Source organism: Mixophyes fleayi, chromosome 1 (assembly GCF_038048845.1).
Source record: "Mixophyes fleayi isolate aMixFle1 chromosome 1, aMixFle1.hap1, whole genome shotgun sequence".
In the NCBI taxonomy this organism is placed as follows: domain Eukaryota; kingdom Metazoa; phylum Chordata; class Amphibia; order Anura; family Limnodynastidae; genus Mixophyes; species Mixophyes fleayi.
This window is the reverse complement of record NC_134402.1, coordinates 95732501-95748090: the sequence shown is the minus strand read 5'-3', so window position 1 is coordinate 95748090 and position 15590 is coordinate 95732501. Positions and strand designations below refer to the sequence as shown.

Below are 15590 nucleotides of genomic sequence, written 5' to 3'. Positions count from 1 at the left end.
TTCAATAAACACTCTCACAAAGTACTACCAGTCCCATCACGTTCATCAAGCAATCAGTCAAGCTAATGGGGCAGAGACAATAGTTCCTCTTTCTCTGAAGGCAATGAAGGGTTGCTTGAGAGCTGAAGTACTGGGAACAATAATATGCACTTCTGAAACGCTTTAATCAGTATTGGGTTATACAAATGTCCATGGCGTCTTTCAGCTGGACTGTAAAGTATATATAAAAAAAGTGTTAATGTTAAGAACAGAACTTAATATTATGGCTCCTATTCCTAGTCATTTTCATATGAAACTGTTTTCCTCGAGATTAGTATTGGTGTCAAAATTTAGTCTATGCATCTGTGCATTGCATATGCTAGATGTAACATCACAATGTGTGTCACAACCCAAGTACTTGTGTACTAAACTGTGTGAGGTCTGTCTGAAAGGTGGCGATCAAGAAGGTTAGTAACTAGGCAAGAGAGCAGATTACATGCAATGGATACAACTTGCTTTGTAGTCACCATCCAAATATGGATACGGTTACACAATAATCCGGTCCACATAATGCCAGATCATTTGTTTACTATGTCGTAATGATCATTACATTTCATGCCCTTGGGGTCTAAATATGATAATGTTTCTGAATCCCAAGACTAACGTTTTGAAGAATTGCAAAGATTTCACTGGCCTGTTTGTAAACTAAAAACAACATTTGGATATGCTATTTTACGTATTTTTATTTATTTCCCATAATTTTCTATAAGGGGATATTCACCTGTATAGAAGTCAATGAACGTGTATATAATGATGTAATTGCATTGTCTCTTCACGGCAATCACCATGGTTTCTGGCCAATACATTGTTTTCATGTTTGTTAGAGCAATAATCCAATAGCCTTTAACTCATACTTAGCACACCCCTATTTCTGATAAAGATGAGCTCCAAAGTATTGAGAATGTTATTAAATTGACTTTTTTCACCATTCAAAGGGGCAGATACAATTTTCCGCGTTGTTGCACACTATTACCATTTGTAGCTGTGCATTATCGTTACTAAAGTAATTTCAAAGCAGATATTTGCTCGCAGCTCTGAGTCGCAAGCAAAAATCTATATTAAAATTACCGTAGTAGCGGCAATAATGCCCGCCCATGTGTCGAATTGAATCTGCCCATATGTGCCTTTGACAGGGAAGGTATGGACAGCAGTGTTTTTATCCCTTCTCTTCCAGAACCACATGGAACTGGAAAACAGCCACATATATCAATCTCTCAGCATTAATCTGCGGCACTTAACAGAAGATAGCGAGAATAACCCTATGAGAGTTATACACATCACATTTTTATCAAGGAATGGCCTCGGTGTCTGATATCAATTTGCCTGTGGTACCAGACACAGTATGTTGTGAAAGCAGGGGATGGAGCTGCTCTTTGGTACCAGCAGATCAAACCAAACTCATGTCTCCTGCCTCACAAAATTACTAATGGCTGCAGAGGACTAGTGATAGGAGTTTGATTGTCATCTGGGGGATCAAGGATAGTAGGGATGTATAAGACCCTGTGAATTCATAAACCAATAGGGCACAGGTAGCACAGTTTCAGTAGGCTGTCTTTTTAGAACTGGTGTGTACCGCTTTAGAACAGGCTGTTGCTGTGCATACACATGGTTTAGCTGGTGTATACAACCACAACAGCTACAATTTGCTCTGGTTATTGTGGAGTGAGCTAGTACATTTATTTATTTTTGATTTAAGACTTCTTGCTGTATTAGTTATCCCAGTTAGTTACTCACTAGGATTTGGGTTTCTGAATTGTCTCAAAAGGGACGGAGGCCTAGCCAAGAAGCTCAAAAAGAGCAGTCAACTGTAAGCAAGGTCCAGATTAGCATGGTTTGGCAAGCATAAGTCCGTATCGTGCCTAGATACTAACCTTGCTGATCGCCATCTACATGATCTACACTCATGTTACAATATTTGTGATAAATCAGCACAGAGGGCCAGGGCTAATAATTACCACATATAAACAAAAAAAATAGTCTTTCAAAAGTTTCAGATAACAATAATAATAATATTAATAAACAGCATCTTTCAAAATGGGGCTACCACAAACCCCCAAAAGTAAAAATCCAAGAAAATCAAAGCCTATAGACAGCACCAACGTAACTAATAAAAATGATACAAATGGCAGAGTTCACAAATGGACACAAGCTGCAATGCATATTTTTACAAAGTAAAAATATAAATATATTCGTTCAAAGCTCAGTTTGAACAAAACACAATCAGCAAGATTTCTTAAAGATGGTGACCGGTAGATCTTCAGTGAGAAAGAACGATGTTGAAAATTTGTATCATCAAACTGGTGTGAGGGCAGAACACTACTTGCCCTACTTTGGAAGTGCTGTTACGCTGTTTGGAAGAGACGTGGAGCGAGAGACTGGGAAAGGAGAGGTGATCAGGTGGCCACCTGGGTTTGAGACTGCAAAGGAGAGGACAGAATTGCAAAGACCATTTCCAATTAATATCCCAGGATTTGGGTAAACTGAAAACTTATCCTACATGTAATTTCCCTTGTACCATATGCAGATCCTATTTGGTGTCACTCAAGACTCCTGACATACGCCAGATTGTCAGCTCTAATGGAAGGTTATGCGCATTGAGAAGTTGTATCTGTTCTCTTGTGGAAAAGAAATATGTTCCTTACAAAATAAGATTTGTAAGGAACATTTTATGAATGAAGAGGTTATAAAAAGTCATGTTAGCTATTAGTAGAAATACTATCAGGCAGAAAATGGAACCTACCAGCTCTGTGGACCTGTAAGTTTCAGTAGACAATGAATGCTGAGACTTGTAGTTTCATAACTGCTGGAGAAATACAATTTACCTACCTGTCCTACGAGAAGAAATATATCATCCCAATACCAGCAAAAACAATCTCACATATTTACCAACATTAGAAGCCCATTTATTAAGGTCACTTCCTGATGGACAAGTGCTTGGGTTTGTGCAATGTGCAGAACACTATGTATACATTGTAAGCATCACCTACATCACAAGTATGATCAGAATAGTTTTGCTGCGTAATAAATATCCAGCTTCAATTTGCACATCATACCTGATTAGAATAAAAACTAAAAACTGAACCACAAGAACAGGCATCCAGCTCTTGGGCACATCTTTAACCCTTGAATGACTGACCCTGGAGACATTTATCAGCTATGTCCCTGTTCTCTCTTTATGGAACGACAAGTCCACCACAGACCCCAAACTCACATCATCGATCTGCAGCTCCACCTCCTCCAGCATCTCCTGCGGGTCACCCGGCCCCCCTGCACCGCTTCTGCCATAGTGTAGAGCGCAGCAATTAGCGGTAACAGTAAATCCTGGGTTCAAAAAAAACACCCCGCGTAGTGGGCGCGGCCAATCCACTACAGCCAATCAGAAAGCCGGGTTTATCAGCCCACAGGAGACATCTTTCCACCACTGGGACATCTTTTTTACTTAACTAAACTTTATTATAACAATATGAACAATGAACGTAAATGTCTGGTAATAGTTTATAATAACTTATGTTCAGACCGCTTTTCGCTCTTCTCACATAATGAATACTCAGGAAACAAATTCTTAAATGTGCAATGTAGTTTATCACTACTGAGGGATATTATAGTTTTCTCCTTTAATTGTAGCATATTATGATTGATCCGAGTTTATGTCAGTATACTACAATACCAACAGGTGGCAGTACAGCAAACACAGCCGGCCTGCCTCTAGTCTCTCTGCCAATCATACATCTCTATGGTTGTACTACAACTTGTAGTCACGTTAATTAGTTCGATCACCTAGCGAACACAGGACTACATTTCCCGGCAGCCTGTGCGCTGGCTTCGCACATGCGCGATGTGTGTTTGCTGGAGCTTGGCAGTGCCCAGGGTTGCGACTAAATCCCTTTCAGCGTAGGTACCCGGTATCTACACTACATGGGAAATAGCACACTCAGTGTGAGCCAGCTAAATCCCCTTCACCGAAGGTACCTTTTGGCCCCCTGCTGGCCGGGTCATGAACTCGAAGGGGATTTAGCCAGCTCAGTGTGAGCCAGCTAAATCCCCTTCACCGAAGGTACCTGGTACATACACTGCATGGGAAATAGCACACTCAGTGTGAGCTAGCTAAATCCCCTTCACCGAAGGTACCTGATACATACACTGCATGGGAAATAGCACACTCAGTGTGAGCCAGCTAAATCCCCTTCACCGAAGGTACCTGATACATACACTGCATGGGAAATAGCACACTCAGTGTGAGCCAGCTAAATCCCCTTCACTGAAGGTACCTTTTAGCCCCCTGCTGGCCGGGTCATGAATTGGAAGGGGATTTAGCCAGCTCACAGTAAAGTGTCTAAATCCCCTTCAGTGTAGGTACCTGGTACAATGACTGTATGGGAAATAGGATTTAGCCAGCTCTTAGCCACACTTATACTGTCTTATATTACTGAGGTTGTTTTTGGTGATGGTAGTATCAGTACTAAATAACAAGAAAATGGATAGTATAATATGTGCATTTTGTCTTGAATTTGTTTTCAGGTCACCTAAAAAAATAATAATATTTATTTAGCCATTTATTTTTTAAAGATAAAATGTACTTATTGGGCCAACCTTTTAAGAGTTAATTTCTCTTGTGGTTACTCATAAATAATCCATATTGATCTGTAGATATCTAAAAACAAGATCATTTTAGAGTGAGAAATAGAGAAACTGAAGATACAGGGTCATAAATTGGAAGCAACAGCAAGAAATGCAAACTGAAAGATCAACTCAAAGTAAAGGATAATGTGTAGATATTAGCCCATGAGAAAAGTTATTTGCAATTATTATTTTATGCTAGAACCTTAATGCACAGTAGCATGCATTAGATATATATGAAGAGCCCCCTCTCCCTCTCTATTCACAGAACTTGTTTTCATTAGCAGAAAATTATAGTTTCCAGTTCATTTCTATGGTGTTACTTAGTATTCTCTGGGGCAGGTCCATCTTTTCCATTGGGCACCGGGGGCCCCAGGGGCAAGGGGGCCCCATAGGCAAGTCTCTTAATAAAATAAATAATCCTGCAAAAAAAAAAATCCTGCAAAAGAAAAACTTCAAGGGTCACTGAGCGAGTACATTTAAAAAAAGCAGTGCATCGAGGCCCCTATATATATATATATATATATATATATATATATATATATATATATATATTATATATAGGGCCCCCGATGCACTGCTTTTCCCAGGGGCCCGTAATGTTGTTAAGATGGCCCTGCTCTGGGGAATATTCAATCAGTCTGGAGCATGTAGATTTGCTTACAGAAATTGACTATTATACTTGTATGCTTTGTAGTGGATAATTTAGGTTATGTTTTAATCATACTTGCCTACTCTCCCGTATTGTCCGGGAGACTCCCTAATTCTGCATAGATCTCCCGCAGTACCTGGTTGGTTTTCCCGCATCCTGCCACTTCCCAGTGAAGTGGTCAGGATGGGGTCCTCCATGACGTGAGTCACAGCAAGCTGCGTAATGTAGGCTTTGCCACCTGGGTCATATTAACACGGATGCATAAATGTATAGTTAAGAGCGGTACTTAAATTACACGATCCCCTGCCCCCCCCCCCCCCTCCCCTCCAAGAAATGTTCAGATTTTAGTGTTAACATTTTTAGTTAAATAAGTACTTGGATCTACCCATGGTGTATATTTTACTCAAGGGGTACTTATGTGGCATTATTTAGCACAATGGGTCTGGTGACTCCCCAGTCATTGGCTCCAGTCCATGTACTAGTATACCTCTTCCCTATCCTAATCCTACTGGAACCATACTCAAGAAGGGCACTGGGAGTAGGTATGGCAATTATAACAAGAGCGCAGAATGTTGATCAATGCAAGTAAGGCAGACAAGAGGAGGAATCATTCTGAGGATGCCTTTTCACAGTAAAATCTTATATATATAAATCATTGGTCTGCTTGTCTGTCCAGTTATGCATTCAGACACCCCTGCACCGATTGGGATGAAACCAACGCGAGATGGTCCAGTTGAATCCTGTCCAGGTTTTAGTGAGATTAGGGTCCCAGTAGAACCTCCCGTTGGTGTACGCTGGGCAGAACTTTGACCTGGCGAGCCTGTCCTGGTCCTTCCACTAGATGGATTTCAATGACATTTAATCTAAAAACAAAAATCACACTGGGCAGCCACCTAATGGGTGTGTTGAAGACCTGCTAAGCTTCTAATTATTTTGAAAAGGTTGACAGTTACATCCAACTCATTGATAACTTAATAGCTTGAAGATTTAAACCCAGGCAACGGCAGGTACTTCAGCTAGTAATTAATAAAACAGGATCTTTATTCTTAAGATTATTTGCATAATTGCCTTTCTTTCAATGCCACAGCTTTTGTCTCTCAGCACTTATTGTGGCGGGTACAGCGTGCACTGAAAATTAGAGTGCACTACATCTGTGCACGTCAAATTTAGATTCAGACACACACCTAACTTAAAATTACCTGGACTGAATAAAGATGTAGTTAGTGGCACACTGTACAATTAAACACCTGTGTGATTACGATGGATCAGTTGCAAATTGCATTACAAGTTACTTCTTGCTGCTGTAGGTGGAAAATTAAGTTTATTATGTGGGGACCCTTCTTATAATCAGATGTGGTGTAATAGACTTCGTGCTAGATGCATCTTTTTAAAAAAAATTGGACATATTTGAATATAACAATAATAATGTAATAATTGTCAGGCTAAAAGTAATGTAGGCATTCAATAAAAAAATCCTAATATGTGGAAGATGCTTCTCATAATATATTGGTAAATTATGTCATTACTTTTTTTCAAAAAGATAATTAAGAGAATAGATAGTATATTATTTGTTTTACAATCCTTGGTTCAGCAGGTATACTTTATGCATTTATCTAATATTTTGACATGCTTGTAGGACACACGAGGAAAGCGTGAAGGTCTCTTCCACACGGGTCACATATAGACATGTAAAAAATATCTAACATAAAGGGGTAGAGGGGTTTGGGTCAAAACTTATCTTCCAGGTCTGGTGGCTTGTAAACAAAAGAAAATGTGCTACATATACAGCAGTGTGTATGTCCAAGTTGTGGCCAGTGTTCCTACGTGTGTAAGTTACTGTACATTATGAATTATTGTGCACCATTTTCACAGAGAGGCGCATGGTATCAGCACTAAATAGGTTATTGAAATAATTAGATCACAAACAGTGCAAGACAATGGGGTATATTTACTAAACTGCAAGTTTGATAAAGTGGAGATGTTGCCTATAGCAACCAATCATTTTCTAGCTGTTATTTTGTAGAATGCACTAAATAAATGATGTCTATAGCAACCAATCAGATTCTAGTTATCATTTATTTAGTGCATTCTACATAATGACAGCTAGAAAATGATTGGTTGCTATAGACAACATCTCCACTCTTACAAAGCCGCAGTTTAATAAATATACCCCCATGAGTGTGCTGGTCCGGCCGGCTGCCTGGATCAGTCACCCCCTCCTGGGTCCTCCATTGCTGGGGGAGAACCTTGGTCGGCATGGCAATTACAGGTAAAGTACAGACTTGATATACTAAACATTGAGATGTTTTTGAGAAAGTTAAGCAACCAAAGCAACAATAAAGATGTAGTCATTTTAATGGTGAAATAAATAACTAGTTTATTACAACCTTACCTCTGAAATATACAAAAAAAGCTGCTTTCAGTATGTTTTGTTTACATCACATTATGTACTTCTTACTAAGTATTCAAATATACAGTATATTACAACGTTCAGCTGTCTGTAATATGTAACAGCACACACAAATGTCTGATAACGTCCATTTACAATATCAGGTAATATATCCCACTTGCTGGTCTTCATCGTAACAAGCTACAACATAACTATCACTCTTCGCGGTAATTTCATCAGGCATTATCAGGTGGATAATAACATGAAGTTCGAGAGTAGAAATAAAATAATAAACTGTCTCTATTAGGTTTCTTGCTTTCTCCTTCGTTAATATCGCTTGATGGACGGATACTTTAAAATGGGAATCCCATAACAGTCCGCTCCAGAACGTGTCCTTTTACCCTCTGGGAGTCACAAGCACTATTTGAACTCTTCCTTAAACAGATAATTTTTTAGCAGGATCCTGCAGTTAGAGACGATACTTGACAGAGATATTCTGTTGAACATTTCCACGGGCAGCATTCAAGAAGGGTCATAGTCCTGAGAGCGGAGGTAACCTGGGAGAAGCAAACAAAAAAAGTGTCAGCGTAAGCAGAGGGTTGGTATGTACAGAGATTGTGATAATAGATATAAGTGGAAATGGATAGGACAGCACTAAATACTTTTGTAGTGACAAGATGATTTCAGTAAGACAACAGTAATTAATGACGGAGAGTATAGAGGTTATTTCTGCAGCGACTATTTGAATGGATTGTAGGAGACAAAGATATCATTACAGTAGTCTGGACAGTATGTAACAAAAATTGCTTTGTAGTATAAGAAAAAATGTTTTATTTCTGAAAGAGTAATCAGGGAAATAAAACACAGAATAAATAATAGGATTTTTATATATAGTCCCCTGGGAGACACTGCATGACTGGTCACTACACTATACCCCAATGTTTCACAGACACTTTAAGACATCTTAGAAGTTCACCGTAGCTCTACCCCCTCTATACTACTCTCCCTATAGGCCGGCAGTTCCCAAACTGTGCGCCGCGGCGCCCAGGGGCGCTGTCACTGGGGTGCCGCCGGCCAAGCATTGAAAAAAAGAAAGAACACAGAAACTTACCAATCTGTCGGGCGCCGGGACCCAGCAGACTCCTCTCTCCCGCAGCTGTCACTGAATATCGAAGTCAGTAACAAGCTGCTGTGGGAGAGAGGAGTCTGCTGGGTCCCGGCGCCCGACAGATTGGTAAGTTTCTGTATTCTTTCTTTTTAATCTATGGCTGGCGCACGGCAGAGGAGTGAGAGGGAGCGTGACAGCGGGGCACAGCAGGACAGCGGGGCAGACAGCGGGGCACAACAGGGCAGAGGAGGGTGACAGCGGGGCACAACAGGGCAGAGGAGGGTAACAGCAGACAGAAGAGGGTGACAGCGGGGCACAACAGGACAGAGGAGTGTGACAGCGGGCAGAGGAGTGCGACAGCTGGGCAGAGGAGGGGCACAGCGGGGCAGTGGAGGGGGACACAGCGTGAGAGGGGCAGTGGAGGGGGACACAGCGTGAGAGGGGCAGTGGAGGGGGACAGAGGGCAGAGGAGGGGGGACATCGTGAGTGAGGGCAGAGGAGGGGGGGCATCGTGACAGAGGGCAGAGGAGGGGGGGCATCGTGACAGAGGGCAGAGGAGGGGGGGCATCGTGACAGAGGGCAGAGGAGGGGGGGCATCGTGACAGAGGGCAGAGGAGGTGGGGCATCATGACAGAGGGCAGAGGAGGGGGGCATCGTGACAGAGGGCAGAGGAGGGGGGGCATCGTGACAGAGGGCAGAGGGGGCATCGTGACAGAGGGCAGAGGGGGCATCGTGACAGAGGGGGCATCGTGACAGAGGGCAGAGGGGGCAGTGTGTCTGGATGCAGAGGGGGCAGTGTGTCTGGATGCAGAGGGGGCAGTGTGTCTGGATGCAGAGGGGGCAGAGTGCCTGAGGGCATACAACTAAATAAGTATTTCTGTCCTGACCTAAATACTTATTACAATTTTTTGACCCAACTACTTCTAAAACAGGACTGCTCAATAATTATTTTGGAGGGGTGCCTTGAAAAAATTTGGAGACTCTAAGGGTGTCGCGAACTGCAAAAGTTTGGGAACCACTGCTATAGGCCTTCAATTTATGTTTAACCCTGAAGAGGAGTAGACAGGCTCAAACATTAGCGATCATGGGTGGGCAGAACACCATCATGCCAATTTCTTATCAGCAGACTTGGCGACTAGGCACCTAGCAGACAAGAGGAAAAAACAGGAGAGAAACCTGGGCACCTTAGCTTTTGGTACATTAACAGGAAGAAAAGCACTTTTTCCTCCTATCACCCAACTAATAATATTGTCGAGCTACGGCCCAAACAGGACACCCACAGAAAACGCAAGTGACTCAAGAGTCTTCTTAGACTGCCTGTGAACCCCAGTACCGACTTTGGCCGGGTCCTGTGGAGGAATCCAGCATTGTGAGTGGGGGCATTAGAGTAAACACCACCTCGTTACCTCCATTCTTACGCTCAGAGCGTTAGACAATCATCCAAGCTGTGACATTAAAGTCGTAGACTTTGGAGACCACCCCAGTAATAAAATTCTAAACTAAAGGCCTAACAGAAGAGTGGTATACAGCAGGAGTAGTGTCAGTGAACGTCCAGAATGTCTTATATTGCCCTTTCGCCTGGTCCCTACCATATCCTCCAATGGTTCCTGGTGTCCCGCAATGAATGCCTGAAAAATAGCCAAATTTAAAAGTTATGGATAAGTGAGAAAGCTGAAGTATGCCACCCAAAAAAGTGTGTAGAAAACTGGATGTATTGTTATTTTTGTGAGAGAATTGAGAAAAGTCTTTTATGTACAGTGTTGTGACAAAAGCAATTATACTCATGGCCTGTAATGAAAATATCATCTGAGTAAAATGTGGTTTTGTTTATTAAAGATTACTGCATCTAGTCACAACATCTATGGCAATAACGGTCTCTGTATTATTATCTCACTTGCCGGTAAGGCTCTACTCCTCTTTCAAATAAAAAGTACCTCGTTTCATTCTGAAGTAAGAGGTGTCAGGATTGAGGCAGCGGGGCCTGTGAGGGAAAAGCTGGTGGGCGGCAGTGAGACACGATTGTGGGCAGCGGGCCTGTGAGGGAAAAGAGAATGAGCACATGTCATGGGGAATAGCAGATAAAAGATGGTGAGTGTTGTCAGGGTATTGTTGGTTGAGGAGGGGCTGTGTGGGGAAGAGGCTTCTCCCTCACATGCCCCTTCTGCCCACATGCTTTACTCACACATGCCCCCCCCCTCTGTGCCCTGCAGCTTCCATCACACATGCCCCCCTATGCCAAGAGAGAGAGAGAGACACACACACACACACTACCATGTGACCCCTATGTCAAACAGCTTCCACCACACATGCCCCCTGTGCCAGCCCTGCATCCACCACACATGCCCCCTGTGCCAGCCCTGCATCCACCACACATGCCCCCTGTGCCAGCCCTGCATCCACCACACATGCCCCCTGTGCCAGCCCTGCATCCACCACACATGCCCCCTGTGCCAGCCCTGCTTCCACCACACATGCCCCCTGTGCCTGCCCTGCTTCCACCACACATGCCCCCTGTGCCAGCCCTGCATCCACCACACATGCCCCCTGTGCCAGCCCAGCTTCCACCACACATGCCCCCTGTGCCAGCCCTGCTTCCACCACACATGCCAACTGTGCCAGCCCTGCTTCCACCACACATGCCCCCTGTGCCAGCCCTGCATCCACCACACATGCCCCTTGTGCCAGCCCAGCTTCCACCACACATGCCCCCTGTGCCAGCTCAGCTTCCACCACACATGCCCCCTGTGCCAGCCCTGCTTACACCACACATGCCCCCTGTGCCAGCCCTGCTTCCACCACACATGCCCCCTGTGCCAGCCCTGCTTTCACCACACATGCCCCCTGTGCCAGCCCTGCATCCACCACACATGCCCCCTGTGCCAGCCCTGCATCCACCACACATGCCCCCTGTGCCAGCCCTGCTTCCACCACACATGCCCCCTGTGCCTGCCCTGCTTCCACCACACATGCCCCCTGTGCCAGCCCTGCATCCACCACACATGCCCCCTGTGCCAGCCCAGCTTCCACCACACATGCCCCCTGTGCCAGCCCTGCTTCCACCACACATGCCCCCTGTGCCAGCCCTGCATCCACCACACATGCCCCCTGTGCCAGCCCAGCTTCCACCACACATGCCCCCTGTGCCAGCCCAGCTTCCACCACACATGCCCCCTGTGCCAGCCCAGCTTCCACCACACATGCCCCCTGTGCCAGCCCAGCTTCCACCACACATGCCCCCTGTGCCAGCCCTGCTTACACCACACATGCCCCCTGTGCCAGCCCTGCTTCCACCACACATGCCCCCTGTGCCAGCCCTGCTTCCACCACACATGCCCCCTGTGCCAGCCCTGCTTCCACCACACATGCCCCCTGTGCCAGCCCTGCTTCCACCACACATGCCCCCTGTGCCAGCCCTGCTTCCACCACACATGCCCCCTGTGCCAGCCCTGCATCCACCACACATGCCCCCTGTGCCAGCCCAGCTTCCACCACACATGCCCCCTGTGCCTGCCCTGCTTCCACCACACATGCCCCCTGTGCCAGCCCTGCATCCATCACACATGCCCCCTGTGCCAGCCCAGCTTCCACCACACATGCCCCCTGTGCCAGCCCAGCTTCCACCACACATGCCCCCTGTGCCAGCCCTGCATCCACCACACACTCACACACACTAGCTTCCCTTCTACTTACCTTTTTGTACACGATAGCAGCCAAGATCCGAAAGAAACGATGGCGCTCCTGCACGGATAATACAGCCTTTCAGCAGCCCGCCTAATACTTTGTACCATGTGACCGCTGCGATCACATGACCCTGTGACGTCATATTGACGTGCCAGGGTACCTAACCCGAAGGGGATTTAGCCGCTACCCAGTGCCCAGCTCAGATCTGAAAGAAGCAAACTGGCAGTCACTGCAGCCATTTACTGGCGTTTGACCCCTAATCTACCACCATGATGTTACCTCTCAGTAGGTATACAGCGCAAGGTACGTGGATGATTAACGAGCTCGTCACCGATAGGTAGCTGTCATTCGTTAAACTAGGGTTAGTTACCCTGTAGTGTCTCCCCGGCTGTGGTAAAACTACTAGTCCCAGCAATCTACCATTCTAAGTCTATCGGGGTTTACTGGGACTTGTAGTGTCACAGCAGTTGGAGAGCATCAGTTTTCTTAGCCTGTAGTTTACTCTGCTATGTAAGGCATATGGGTGCACCTTATATAACACTGCTTATTATACAGTTGTGTCTATGGGGCTGTTTATTAATATGTAATGCTTTGCCCTATTCCTCAGCAATTGCAGAGGATGTGTCCCTGTGTAGTATTAGCAAGTATGTGTTAGCAGCAGCTCTGTCATTCCATCTATAGGGCACAAATCATAATCTAGGGTAAAGGTCATCAATAAAAACATGCATATGTGTGGTGGTCGAGTACTGATGGGAAATCCTACCCTTACCTTGTCTTCCAGACACGAGTCAGGTTCTTTTCTGTTCGGATATCCGGTGGCCAGGAGATAAATACTTCAATGAAAGGGACAAGGATTGATCAAACAACTTGGGTTTATTGAGAATGCGGGAAGGATAGTTTTGGTAAGCCACCGCGCCACTGACCCCTTCAGCTCAACACTAATGACAAAATAATGCGTCTGGTCTGCATAGAGCACAATAGCATTTAACATATAACATACACCTGGGGGTAAATGTATCAATCTGCGGGTTCTTCAACACCCGCGTGTTCAGCCTCTTCCGCGATTAAATTTCAAGCGGCGCTGCATTGTAAAGGGTTAACTTCCCTTTACAATGCAGCGCGGCTTGAAATTTAATCGCGGAAGAGGCTGAACACGCGGGTGTTGAAGAACCCGCAGATTGATACATTTACCCCCTGGTGAGTATAAGGCATAATAGCGATAACATCTACAATGCACTTTGTCTCATAAGGCACACTGGTAATCACAGGAACTACTTTCTAACGATATCTGACTGGTGATGATGCAAGAACCATCAATAATAACCCATCAAGACTCTTACGGTCACTACCGCGCCCACTAGTGGGCTACTTCAATTCAAGCGTTTGGGGTACCGTGCTATTCCCAACGGGTCAGGCGCCCCAGTCTTAGCATCTACTACTGGGTTAACGTGAATCGCAGCGGTACCGCTAACGCTGAATGTCACACCTTCCATATCAATAAATCAACTCTTAGGTAAATCACATAACATTAACATCCATGTAAAACATTTGGTGCACCAATATTATCCCTGGTAACGTTACCATATTTTCCACTCGGTCCTGGGCCGACCTGTGCACAGGAATTTGGTAGTGTTCAAATGTCCTACAGAGGTTGCCAGAAAGGTTAACAGTCCCGGTTAAGTCCCTGTACTTTCTCTTAAAAGGGGAACTGTGAAAACTGTAGGCTGGGTTGAATATTATAGTAAAACACAGGACTGTTGCTCAGTTCAGCCACAAGATGGCGCTGTTCTCTCACAAGTCAATGCGTCTCTATTAGCACATGTGCTCTGAAACAGGGGATAGGGTCCAGATATCAGCACACACAGGATATAGCTGAAACGACAGTCTTAATTGTTCCCTGCAGCCTGTGTAAAGGTATGATCTGGGGGAAAAGCTCCCAAGAAGGGAACAGTATCCTTCCTTGTACAAGAATGCAATGTCAGTTTTGGATAGATTCTCTCATCACTCTTCCCTCTGACACTGGGGTGTGTGCAGTACACTGCAGGCTAGGGTTTTACCTTGAGAGGGTTCTGCAGTTAGTGGAGACTGTCTTTGGCGCCCCACTGCGTGTCCCCAGCCGTTCTCCGTCCGCGTGTGCCGGCAATGTCACCTGTTCCGGCAGCAGCTCAGTTTCCTCTCTCCTCGGCTCCCCTTTCTCCTACCATGCCACTCTCTCTTCCTTCTCCTTCCTGCACATCCTCTTCCTGTCACTTCCCCAGCCAATCAGGGCCTTCATCCTCCTCCTGTCAATCACTCCTGGGCACAAGTCTCCAGGAGCACAATTAACCCCTTGTAGCCCTGCATTTTAACAGCGCTTATGCACTCCTCTGTGCTGTTCAACGGGGCTTTGGGGCACCACATATGGAAGGAGTGTTTAGCATTGAATGGATGCATCCATTGGCAGAAACAGTCACAAATGGAATTCAAGTGATACTGTTTATTGGCCACATGTACTGAATTTAAATTGTAAGATTTTGAGAATGCTTAGGAAGATTTTCTATCTGTCTAAATACTTTGTTATGAAAACTGATATTGCTCACTCCTGTTGTCAGAAAAAAATGACTTTTATATACTATTAGATTAGTTCTTATCAAGCCAGGACTAGCAGTAATTGTCAGAGGGCACTGTGTCCTCAGGAAAAAATGCTGCCTCCTGTATGTCTGAACCATCAAGGGCCCTTGTTAGAGAGGAAATACAACTGGTCTGGTAATTTTCTCTTCATATGTCAATTTATTACTGTCTTGTAAAGCCAACACAAAACGTCTGGTGTAGATCTGTCTCAGCTCTGAACGTTTTCATTTTCACCATAATTAGGTTAACAGTCTAAAGGAAAGATGTTAATAAATTAATCAGTAGGAAAACAAGAACCAATAGCTAACAGGGTTGTGTTGGGCAAAATAGGACACAATGTCCTCTGAAAACGGTAAAAAATCACATTTAGCAGAAAGCTATTCCCACATAAATCCAAAGTATGCAGAAAGAGCCATGCACTCAAAGAAAGATGTATAGTGTAGATAGGCATATTCAAATGACACTTTCATTATTATTATTTGTTTCAAGCACTG

At 44.7% G+C, this 15590-nt stretch overlaps 1 long non-coding RNA gene across 1 annotated transcript; it reads right to left on the bottom strand.

Annotated features, from left to right (window-relative positions):
- Positions 1-7659: 7659 nt before the first annotated feature.
- LOC142105140 (uncharacterized) lies at positions 7660-12671 on the bottom strand. The gene is made up of 3 exons (XR_012679682.1): positions 12496-12671; positions 10740-10839; positions 7660-8254 (listed from the first exon to the last, which is right to left on the bottom strand). It is a non-coding gene; the product is annotated as an uncharacterized LOC142105140 (long non-coding RNA).
- Positions 12672-15590: the final 2919 nt, after the last annotated feature.